Source organism: Diplotaxodon limnothrissa, linkage group LG23, assembly GCF_057381915.1.
Source record: "Diplotaxodon limnothrissa isolate DT_005_m linkage group LG23, D_limnothrissa_male_GT1.1, whole genome shotgun sequence".
Classification (NCBI taxonomy): Eukaryota; Metazoa; Chordata; class Actinopteri; order Cichliformes; family Cichlidae; genus Diplotaxodon; species Diplotaxodon limnothrissa.
This window is the reverse complement of record NC_140617.1, coordinates 37668368-37678035: the sequence shown is the minus strand read 5'-3', so window position 1 is coordinate 37678035 and position 9668 is coordinate 37668368. Positions and strand designations below refer to the sequence as shown.

At 45.6% G+C, this 9668-nt stretch overlaps 1 pseudogene; it reads right to left on the bottom strand.

Moving 5' to 3' along the window:
- Positions 1 to 411: 411 nt before the first annotated feature.
- Positions 412 to 9328, bottom strand: LOC146608636 (uncharacterized; annotated as a pseudogene).
- Positions 9329 to 9668: the final 340 nt, after the last annotated feature.

Sequence of the window (9668 nt, the reverse complement as noted above, 5' to 3'; positions counted from 1 at the left end):
ACTACGTGTGAAATGCAAAGAAATTAAATGCAGTTCCCTCAACCACCACTTGAGGTTGTCTCCCAAAGTCAGTCAATCCTCAGCCCAAATAAACGTGTTTAAAAGCTGTTACAAATAAATGTTTTTTAACTCAGATTTTACAGTCGTGCTATCACTAACCATGCGATGCTAACTTGTCCAACATGTTGGACGTGATAAAATTAAGTGAATAAGACTCCAGTCACAAAGACCTAGAGATTGCTAGTGGAGTCTTCGATTAACTGACAGCCAATGGTCTCTGGGGAGAAACGAACATTCCCCAACTAGTTGGGGAAAACCTCCATTGGATAGCTTTGGTCACTAGCACATTGCAGCAGTTGCCCATAGTAGCATGGGAGACCCCAAATGACTGGTAAACACTGGGTGTGGGTCTCAATCAGCCAGAGTTTCGGATGAGCTCATTTTGAAACCTGGCCACACCTTATCGTGCGAATTCCTGAGGTCAAATGGCCCAGGATGTGAGTGGGCGTTAAGGCGTCTGGGGAGAGAACTCAAAACTGGATTATAGATGGCAGAGAGTTGGTGTCGTAAACCACCGCCTCTGTTCAAAGATGGTCGCTCACAGTGGACATAGATGGCTTCTTTCACTCCTCTTTCAAACCATCTGTCCTCTCTGTCCAAAATGTGAACATTGGCATCCTCGAAAGAGTGTCCTTTATCCTTAAGATGCAGATGGACTGCTGAGTCTTGTCCTGTGGAGGTGGCTCTTCTGTGTTGTGCCATGCGCTTGTGAAGTGGCTGTTTGGTCTCTCCAATGTAGAGGTCTGAGCATTCCTCGCTTCACTGTACAGCATACACCACATTGTTAAGTTTGTGTTTTGGCGTTTTGTCTTTCGGGTGAACCAGTTTTTGTCTGAGCGTGTTGCTGGGTCTGAAATGCACCGGGATGTCATGCTTGGAGAAAACCCTCCTGAGTTTTTCTGATACACCGGCTACATAGGGGATGACAATGTTGTTGCGTCTGTTCTTCTTATCCTCCCTCGCTGGTGTCTGGTCTTCTTTTCTGTGCCTCTTTGCTGACTTTAAGAACGCCCATTTAGGATAGCCGCACGTTTTGAGTGCTTCCTTTACATGTGTGTGTTCCTTCTTTTTTCCTTCAGGCTTAGAGGGAACATGTTCTGCCCGGTGGTGTAGGGTCCTGATTACTCCAAGTTTGTGTTCCACAGGGTGATGGGAGTCGAACAGGAGGTACTGGTCCGTGTGTGTGGGCTTCCGGTAAACTTCGATGTTGAGTTTGCCATTCTCTTCAATGTGCACGGCGCAGTCCAGGAAAGGCAAACAGTTATCCTTTGTGTCTTCCCTAGTGAACTTGATGTTTTTATCCACAGCGTTAATGTGTGCAGTGAAGGATTCCACTTCTTGTGTCTTGATTTTGACCCAGGTGTCGTCTACATATCTGTACCAGTGGCTGGGTACTCTCCCTTTGAAAGAGCCAAGAGCCTTCCTTTCCACTTCCTCCATGTACAGGTTGGCTACAATAGGTGACACGGGGGAGCCCATGGCACAGCCATGTTTTTGTCTGTAGAAGCCTTCGTTGTATTTGAAATATGTAGTGGTGAGGCAGAGGTCTAACAGTGTGCAAATCTGATCGGGTGTGAAGTTGGTCCTGTCTTCCAAGGAGCTGTCTTCTTGTAGTCGTTTTCTGACAGTCTCCACGGCCTCCGTGGTGGGTATGCAAGTGAAGAGAGAGACTACATCAAAGGACACCATGGTTTCATCTGGATCCAGGGTACGTTTCTGGACCTTGTCGGTGAAGTCGGTGGAGTTCTTGATGTGGTGTTGGGTGTTCCCCACGAGAGGAGCAAGGATGGTAGCAAGGTGTTTTGCAATGTTATAAGTGGCTGAGTTTATGCTGCTGACTATGGGTCTGAGTGGGACAGCTTCCTTGTGGATTTTAGGAAGTCCATAAATGCAGGGTATGGCATCCCCTGGGTAAAGGCGGTGATATGTAAGGCGGTCAATGATTTTGTCCTTTTCAAATTCTTGAAGGCAAGCTATAACTTACTTTTTGTAGCTGCTTGTGGGGTCTCGCTTTAAGGCTTCGTAGGTATTGTTGTCACTGAGGAGAGTAGTGATCTTTGTATGGTAATCTGTAGTGTTTAGGACCACGGTGCATCTTCCCTTATCAGCTGGTAAAACAGTGATGTCCTTGCTCAGGGAAGCGACGGCCTTCTTTTCCTGTATTAGGAAAAGTGTGACACTAACAGGAAATTGAGACAATTAACTTTCAAACTAAAAGTTATGCCTTTTGAATCATGTTAGCTGCAGTGTGGAGGCACGACTTGTGGTTAACTGCACCATCAACCCATACAAGAAATTTATGCTCCACTTTTGGTAACAATTTTAGCAATTTAGATAGATATCTGCTATTAGTGCTAACTGAAAACAATGATTGATGCAATAGTTTGTCACTGGCAGGGATAGTGTTAAAAAAAATCATGGCACCCTTATGGAGATGACCATGATCTACGCTTAAAGTCTTTAAAACAGAAGTTCAGAATAATGTTGTTTTGTTGACTGATGCTGTGGTGGCTACATCCATCTTTTATATACAGCCTATTACACTCAGTACTTTGGTATGACAGTAACATTCATAAAGCCTGACCTGGTGATGATGCCAAAAGAAAAACTGAAGAAAACATCATTAACAATTTGCCCTCTGGGAAACATGAATTTAATGGTTATCAATCAAGTTGGCTTGTTAGCCTCAAAATCCCAAATGCTGTGTTGCTAATAGAGAATGAGTGAAACATTGGGGTATGGTATTTTTTTTGTGTGCCAACATCACTGTCTTGGGTTCCCAAGACTTGGGTAAACCCTGGTTTATATTTGAAAAAATGCGAAAATAATTGAAATCTAATATAGCACCAGAAACACGGTAACTAGATCTGTTAAAACAGCCATAAAACAATCAACAATGTACCAAATAAGCAATGAAAAAACCTGATCCAAACTCCATCCACCAACATGAATCAGATGTGACTCACTGACTACACCCCCCATACGTCTGGAGTTCCCTACTGTCTCAGCGTTAGAGACCCACTTCTACTGAGTGTTTGGGGCTTAAGGCCACCCCCCGGTGAAATCATTAATTCCCTGAAGACTTTTATGTGGATTTCTGAAGCCTCTTATTTGGAATTATAGCATGTCCTTAATCTTATGGATTTAAGACAAGCAGATTGCTCTCGAAGAAAAGGAAAATACTGCACATTGTAAGGAAAATGCATTTCAGGATGATTCCTTTTATGAAGCCTCTAGAAAACATCGTCCTATTTTAAGTTATTTTGACTCTTTTTTCATGAAAAAGGAAGCAGTGCTCATACATGAAATCTGCTAGACCAACCTATCCCAGCTTTCACCTACCATCTTTGAACTTGAATCACTTTCATCTCTTAACTTAAGGAGTGCAAATTTAGCATGCCTCTCCCATGAACTGCAGGATTTCTTTCTTTCTTTCTTTCTTTCTTTCTTTTTTTTGCAAGGTTTTAAATCCATACAAGAACATTTGAGCATCCTTGGCTTTGGGCTGCATGTGTTCCTGCTGTTGTATTCTTGACGCTAGAAGTCAAAACAATTAAGTCACCCTTCACCCATAGGCTTGCGCAATATAGGGGCTGCAAGAGCTGAGAGAGGAGGCAAATTTAAACGCACGCATGCATATTTTCACACACATAAGGCACAAAGGCACATTTTGTAGCCTTTTTGTTTTTTCATGAAGATCTGGAACATATTAAATATTTATTCCTGCTGTGGTTTTAGAATCCATGTTGGGGTTGGTTTAAAACAAACCCTCATTAGCGATTGTTTTAAGCGTATGTATGTATATATACAGTGGGGCAAAAAAGTATTTAGTCAGCCACCGATTGTGCAAGTTCCCCCACTTAAAATGATGACAGAGGTCAGTAATTTGCACCAGAGGTACACTTCAACTGTGAGAGACAGAATGTGAAAAAAAAATCCATGAATTCACATGGTAGGATTTGTAAAGAATTTATTCGTAAATTAGGGTGGAAAATAAGTATTTGGTCACCTCAAACAAGGAAAATCTCTGGCTCTCACAGACCTGTAACGTCTTCTGTAAGAAGCTTTTCTGTCCCCCACTCGTTACCTGTATGAATGGCACCTGTTTGAACTCATCATCTGTATAAAAGACACCTGTCCACAGCCTCAAACAGTCAGACTCCAAACTCCGCCATGGCCAAGACCAAAGAGCTTTCGAAGGACACCAGGAAAAGTATTGTAGACCTGCACCAGACTGGGAAGAGTGAATCTACAATAGGCAAGCAGCTTGGTGTGAAAAAATCAACTGTGGGAGCAATCATCAGAAAATGGAAGACATACAAGACCACTGATAATCTCCCTCGATCTGGGGCTCCACGCAAGATCTCATCCCGTGGGGTCAAAATGATCATGAGAACGGTGAGCAAAGATCCCAGAACCACACGGGGGGACCTGGTGAATGACCTGCAGAGAGCTGGGACCAAAGTAACAAAGGTCACCATCAGTAACACACTACAACGGCAGGGAATCAAATCCCGCAGTGCCAGACGTGTTCCGCTGCTGAAGCCAGTGCATGTCCAGGCCCGTCTGAAGTTTGCCAGAGAGCACATGGATGATACAGCAGAGGATTGGGAGAATATCATGTGGTCAGATGAAACCAAAGTAGAACTTTTTGGTATAAACTCAACTCGTCGTGTTTGGAGGAAGAAGAATACTGAGTTGCATCCCAAGAACACCATACCTACTGTGAAGCATGGGGGTGGAAACATCATGCTATGGGGCTGTTTTTCTGCCAAGGGGACTGGACGACTGATCCGTGTTAAGGACAGAATGAATGGGGCCATGTATCGTGAGATTTTGAGCCAAAACCTCCTTCCATCAGTGAGAACTTTGAAGATGAAACGAGGCTGGGTCTTCCAACATGACAATGATCCAAAACACACCGCCCGGGCAACAAAGGAGTGGCTCCGTAAGAAGCATTTGAAAGTCCTGGAGTGGCCTAGCCAGTCTCCAGACCTCAACCCCATAGAAAATCTGTGGCGGGAGTTGAAAGTCCGTGTTGCTCGGCGACAGCCCCAAAACATCACTGCTCTCGAGAAGATCTGCATGGAGGAATGGGCCAAAATACCAGCTACTGTGTGTGCAAACCTGGTAAAGACCTATAGTAAACGTTTGACCTCTGTTATTGCCAACAAAGGTTATGTTACAAAGTACTGAGTTGTATTTTTGTTATTGACCAAATACTTATTTTCCACCCTGATTTACGAATAAATTCTTTACAAATCCTACCATGTGGATTCATGGATTTTTTTTTCACATTCTGTCTCTCACAGTTGAAGTGTACCTCTGGTGCAAATTACTGACCTCTGTCATCATTTTAGGTGGGGGAACTTGCACAATCGGTGGCTGACTAAATACTTTTTTGCCCCACTGTATATATATATATATATATATATATATATATATATATATATTTTAAACAGAGCACACTCATGTTCCTTTCTTTTACTACTTCTTTATTTCTCAGGCCTCCAGGGGGTTTCAACATGTAATCAACTACACTGATTGTTGTTCCTACATCTGCAATAAATGTCAGCGTCATCAGGAGAGCAAAGTAAATAGTGAGATGTTGACATGCCTTTAGACTTTGTTTGACAATTAGAGGAGGATACTAAGGAGGTGGGTAGGCTGGCGCAGTAAATTCTGAGCATCAGACACTTACGTTCATGCATTCTGGTGAGTTTTTGATCCACTGCAATTCATTTTTTTCTTTAGTTTTTATGTAAAGTAACCACAAAAGCACAAGACAGTTGAACATATGATGGACTATAATAATAATGGATTGGATTTATATAGCGCTTTTCAAGGCACCCAAAGCGCTTTACAATGCCACTATTCATTCACTCTCACACACTGGTGGAGGCAAGCTACGGTTGTAGCCACAGCTGCCCTGGGGCAGACTGACAGAAGCGAGGCTGCCATATCGCGCCATCGGGCCAACCGCCCCTCTGGCTAACACCAGTAGGCGGTAGGGTAAAGTGTCTTGCCCAATGACACAACGACCAGGACAGAGAGCCCAGGGATCGAACCGGCGACCTTCCGGTTACATTTTTCTATTGACTTTTCTACCTTGGCTGAACAGGCGAAATGGGGGGAAGAGGCCCTTAAAAGTGCATTGCTCACTAATCAAAGGAGCTTGCAAAGAAAAGCGTCTGGACTTCTTTAAGTGGCTTGAAGACGTTTCACCTCTCATCCGAGAAGCTTCTTCAGTTCTAAGGTCAAATGGTGGAGAGTCCCAGATATAAACCTAGTGGGAGAAACCCCCCACAGAGGGACAAAAGGACCCCCTGGTGATCCTCTAATCGCCTGAGCCAAGGTGTGAAACTGGGTGTGGGTCCCAATCAGCCAGAGTTTCGGGTGTGTTCATTGTGAAACCTGGCCCCACCTTATCATGCGAATTCCTGAGGGCAGATGGCCCAGGATGTGAGTGGGTGTTAAGGCGTCTGGGAAGGGATCTCAAAACTGGATTATAGATGGCAGAGAGTTGGTGTCGTAAACCCCCGCCTCTGTTCAAAGATGGTCGCTCACAGTGGACATAGATGGCTTCTTTCACTCCTCTTTCAAACCATCTGCCCTCTCTGTCCAAAATGTGAACATTGGCATCCTCGAAAGAGTGTCCTTTATCCTTAAGATGCAGATGGACTGCTGAGTCTTGTCCTGTGGAGGTGGCTCTTCTGTGTTGTGCCATGCGCTTGTGAAGTGGCTGTTTGGTCTCTCCAATGTAGAGGTCTGAGCATTCCTCGCTGCACTGTACAGCATACACCACATTGTTAAGTTTGTGTTTTGGCGTTTTGTCTTTCGGGTGAACCAGTTTTTGTCTGAGCGTGTTGCTGGGTCTGAAATACACTGGGATGTCATGCTTGGAGAAAACTCTCCTGAGTTTCTCTGATACACCGGCTACATAGGGGATGACAATGTTGTTGCGTCTGTCCTTCTTATCCTCCCTCGCTGGTGTCTGGTCTTCTTTTCTGTGCCTCTTTGCTGACTTTAAGAACGCCCATTTAGGATAGCCGCACGTTTTGAGTGCTTCCTTTACATGTGTGTGTTCCTTCTTTTTTCCTTCAGGCTTAGAGGGAACATGTTCTGCCCAGTGGTGTAGGGTCCTAATTACTCCAAGTTTGTGTTCCAAAGGGTGATGGGAGTCAAAGAGGAGGTACTGGTCCGTGTGTGTGGGCTTCCGGTAAACTTCGATGTTGAGTTTGCCGTTCTCTTCAATGTGCACAGCGCAGTCCAGGAAAGGCAAACAGTTGTCCTTTGTGTCTTCCCTAGTGAACTTGATGTTTTTATCCACAGCGTTAATGTGCGCAGTGAAGGATTCCACTTCATGTGTCTTGATTTTGACCCAGGTGTCGTCTACATATCTGTACCAGTGGCTGGGTACTCTCTCTTTGAAAGAGCCAAGAGCCTTCCTTTCCACTTCCTCCATGTAAAGGTTGGCTACAATAGGTGACACGGGGGAGCCCATGGCACAGCCATGTTTTTGTCTGTAAAAGCCTTCGTTGTACTTGAAATATGTAGTGGTGAGGCAGAGGTCTAACAGTGTGCAGATCTGATCAGGTGTGAAGTTGGTCCTGTCTTCCAAGGAGCTGTCTTCTTGTAGTCCGACAAGGTCCAAAAACTTACCCTGGATGCAGATGAAACCATGGTGTCCTTTGATGTAGTCTCTCTCTTCACTTGCATACCCACCACGGAGGCCGTGGAGACTGTCAGAAAACGACTACAAGAAGACAGCTCCTTGGAAGACAGGACCAACTTCACACCCGATCAGATTTGCACACTGTTAGACCTCTGCCTCACCACTACATATTTCAAATACAACGAAGGCTTCTACAGACAAAAACATGGCTGTGCCATGGGCTCCCCCGTGTCACCTATTGTAGCCAACCTGTACATGGAGGAAGTGGAAAGGAAGGCTCTTGGCTCTTTCAAAGGGAGAGTACCCAGCCACTGGTACAGATATGTGGACGACACCTGGGTCAAAATCAAGACACATGAAGTGGAATCCTTCACTGCGCACATTAACGCTGTGGATAAAGACAACAAGTTCACCAGGGAAGACACAAAGGACAACTGTTTGCCTTTCCTGGACTGCGCTGTGCACATTGAAGAGAATGGAAAACTCAACATCGAAGTTTACCGGAAGCCCACACACACGGACCAGTACCTCCTCTTTGACTCCCATCACCCTTTGGAACACAAACTTGGAGTAATCAGGACCCTACACCACCGGGCAGAACATGTTCCCTCTAAGCATGAAGGAAAAAAGAAGGAACACACACATGTAAAGGAAGCACTCAAAACGTGCGGCTATCCTAAATGGGCGTTCTTAAAGTCAGCAAAGAGGCACAGAAAAGAAGACCAGACACCAGCGAGGGAGGATAAGAAGGACAGACGCAACAACATTGTCATCCCCTATGTAGCTGGTGTATCAGAAAAACTTAGGAGGGTTTTCTCCAAGCATGACATCCCGGTGCATTTCAGACCCAGCAACACGCTCAGACAAAAACTGGTTCACCCGAAAGACAAAACGCCAAAACACAAACTTAACAATGTGGTGTATGCTGTACAGTGCAGCGAGGAATGCTCAGACCTCTACATTGGAGAGACCAAACAGCCACTTCACAAGCGCATGGCACAACACAGAAGAGCCACCTCCACAGGACAAGACGCAGCAGTCCATCTGCATCTTAAGGATAAAGGACACTCTTTCGAGGATGCCAATGTTCACATTTTAGACAGAGAGGACAGATGGTTTGAAAGAGGAGTGAAAGAAGCCATCTATGTCCACTGTGAGCGACCATCTTTGAAAAGAGGCGGGGGTTTACGACACCAACTCTCTGCCATCTATAATCCAGTTTTGAGATCCCTTCCCAGATGCCTTAACGCCCACTCACATCCTGGGCCATCTGCCCTCAGGAATTCGCATGATAAGGTGTGGCCAGGTTTCACAATGAACACACCCGAAACTCTGGCTGATTGGGACCCACACCCAGTTACACACCTTGGCTCAGGCGATTAGAGGATCATCAGGGGGTCCTTTTGTCCCTCTGTGGGGGGTTTCTCCCACTAGGTTTATATCTGGGACTCTCCACCATTTGACCTTAGAACTGAAGAAGCTTCTCGGATGAGAGGTGAAACATCTTCAAGCAACTTAAAGAAGTCCAGACGCTTTTCTTTGCAAGCTCCTTTGACTACGATGACCTGGATGACTGAGAACCTTCACAGACATTGCTCACTAATATTAAAGAGGAAATAAGGAACGAACTGATGCTCTGTGAACTGCCTTCCTCCCTAGATGCGCTTTTGGCTTTGTGTATGTGGGTGGACGATCAGGTGAGCGCACATCGGAGCGCGCGCGTTCGGGGCATGCCCCGCTGGATTTTTGTGGGACCTCTACTGCTGCCCATGGGTCGTGTGACGCCGACACCGGGGATGGGGATGAACCCATGCAGCTTGGGCGCTCACGGCTGTCGCCCGCGGAGCGCCAGCGCCGCCTTACCTCCAGTGAGTGCGTTTATTGCAGCCGTAAAGGCCACTCTGTCTCCTCCTGCCCGACGCTGGCAAAAGGG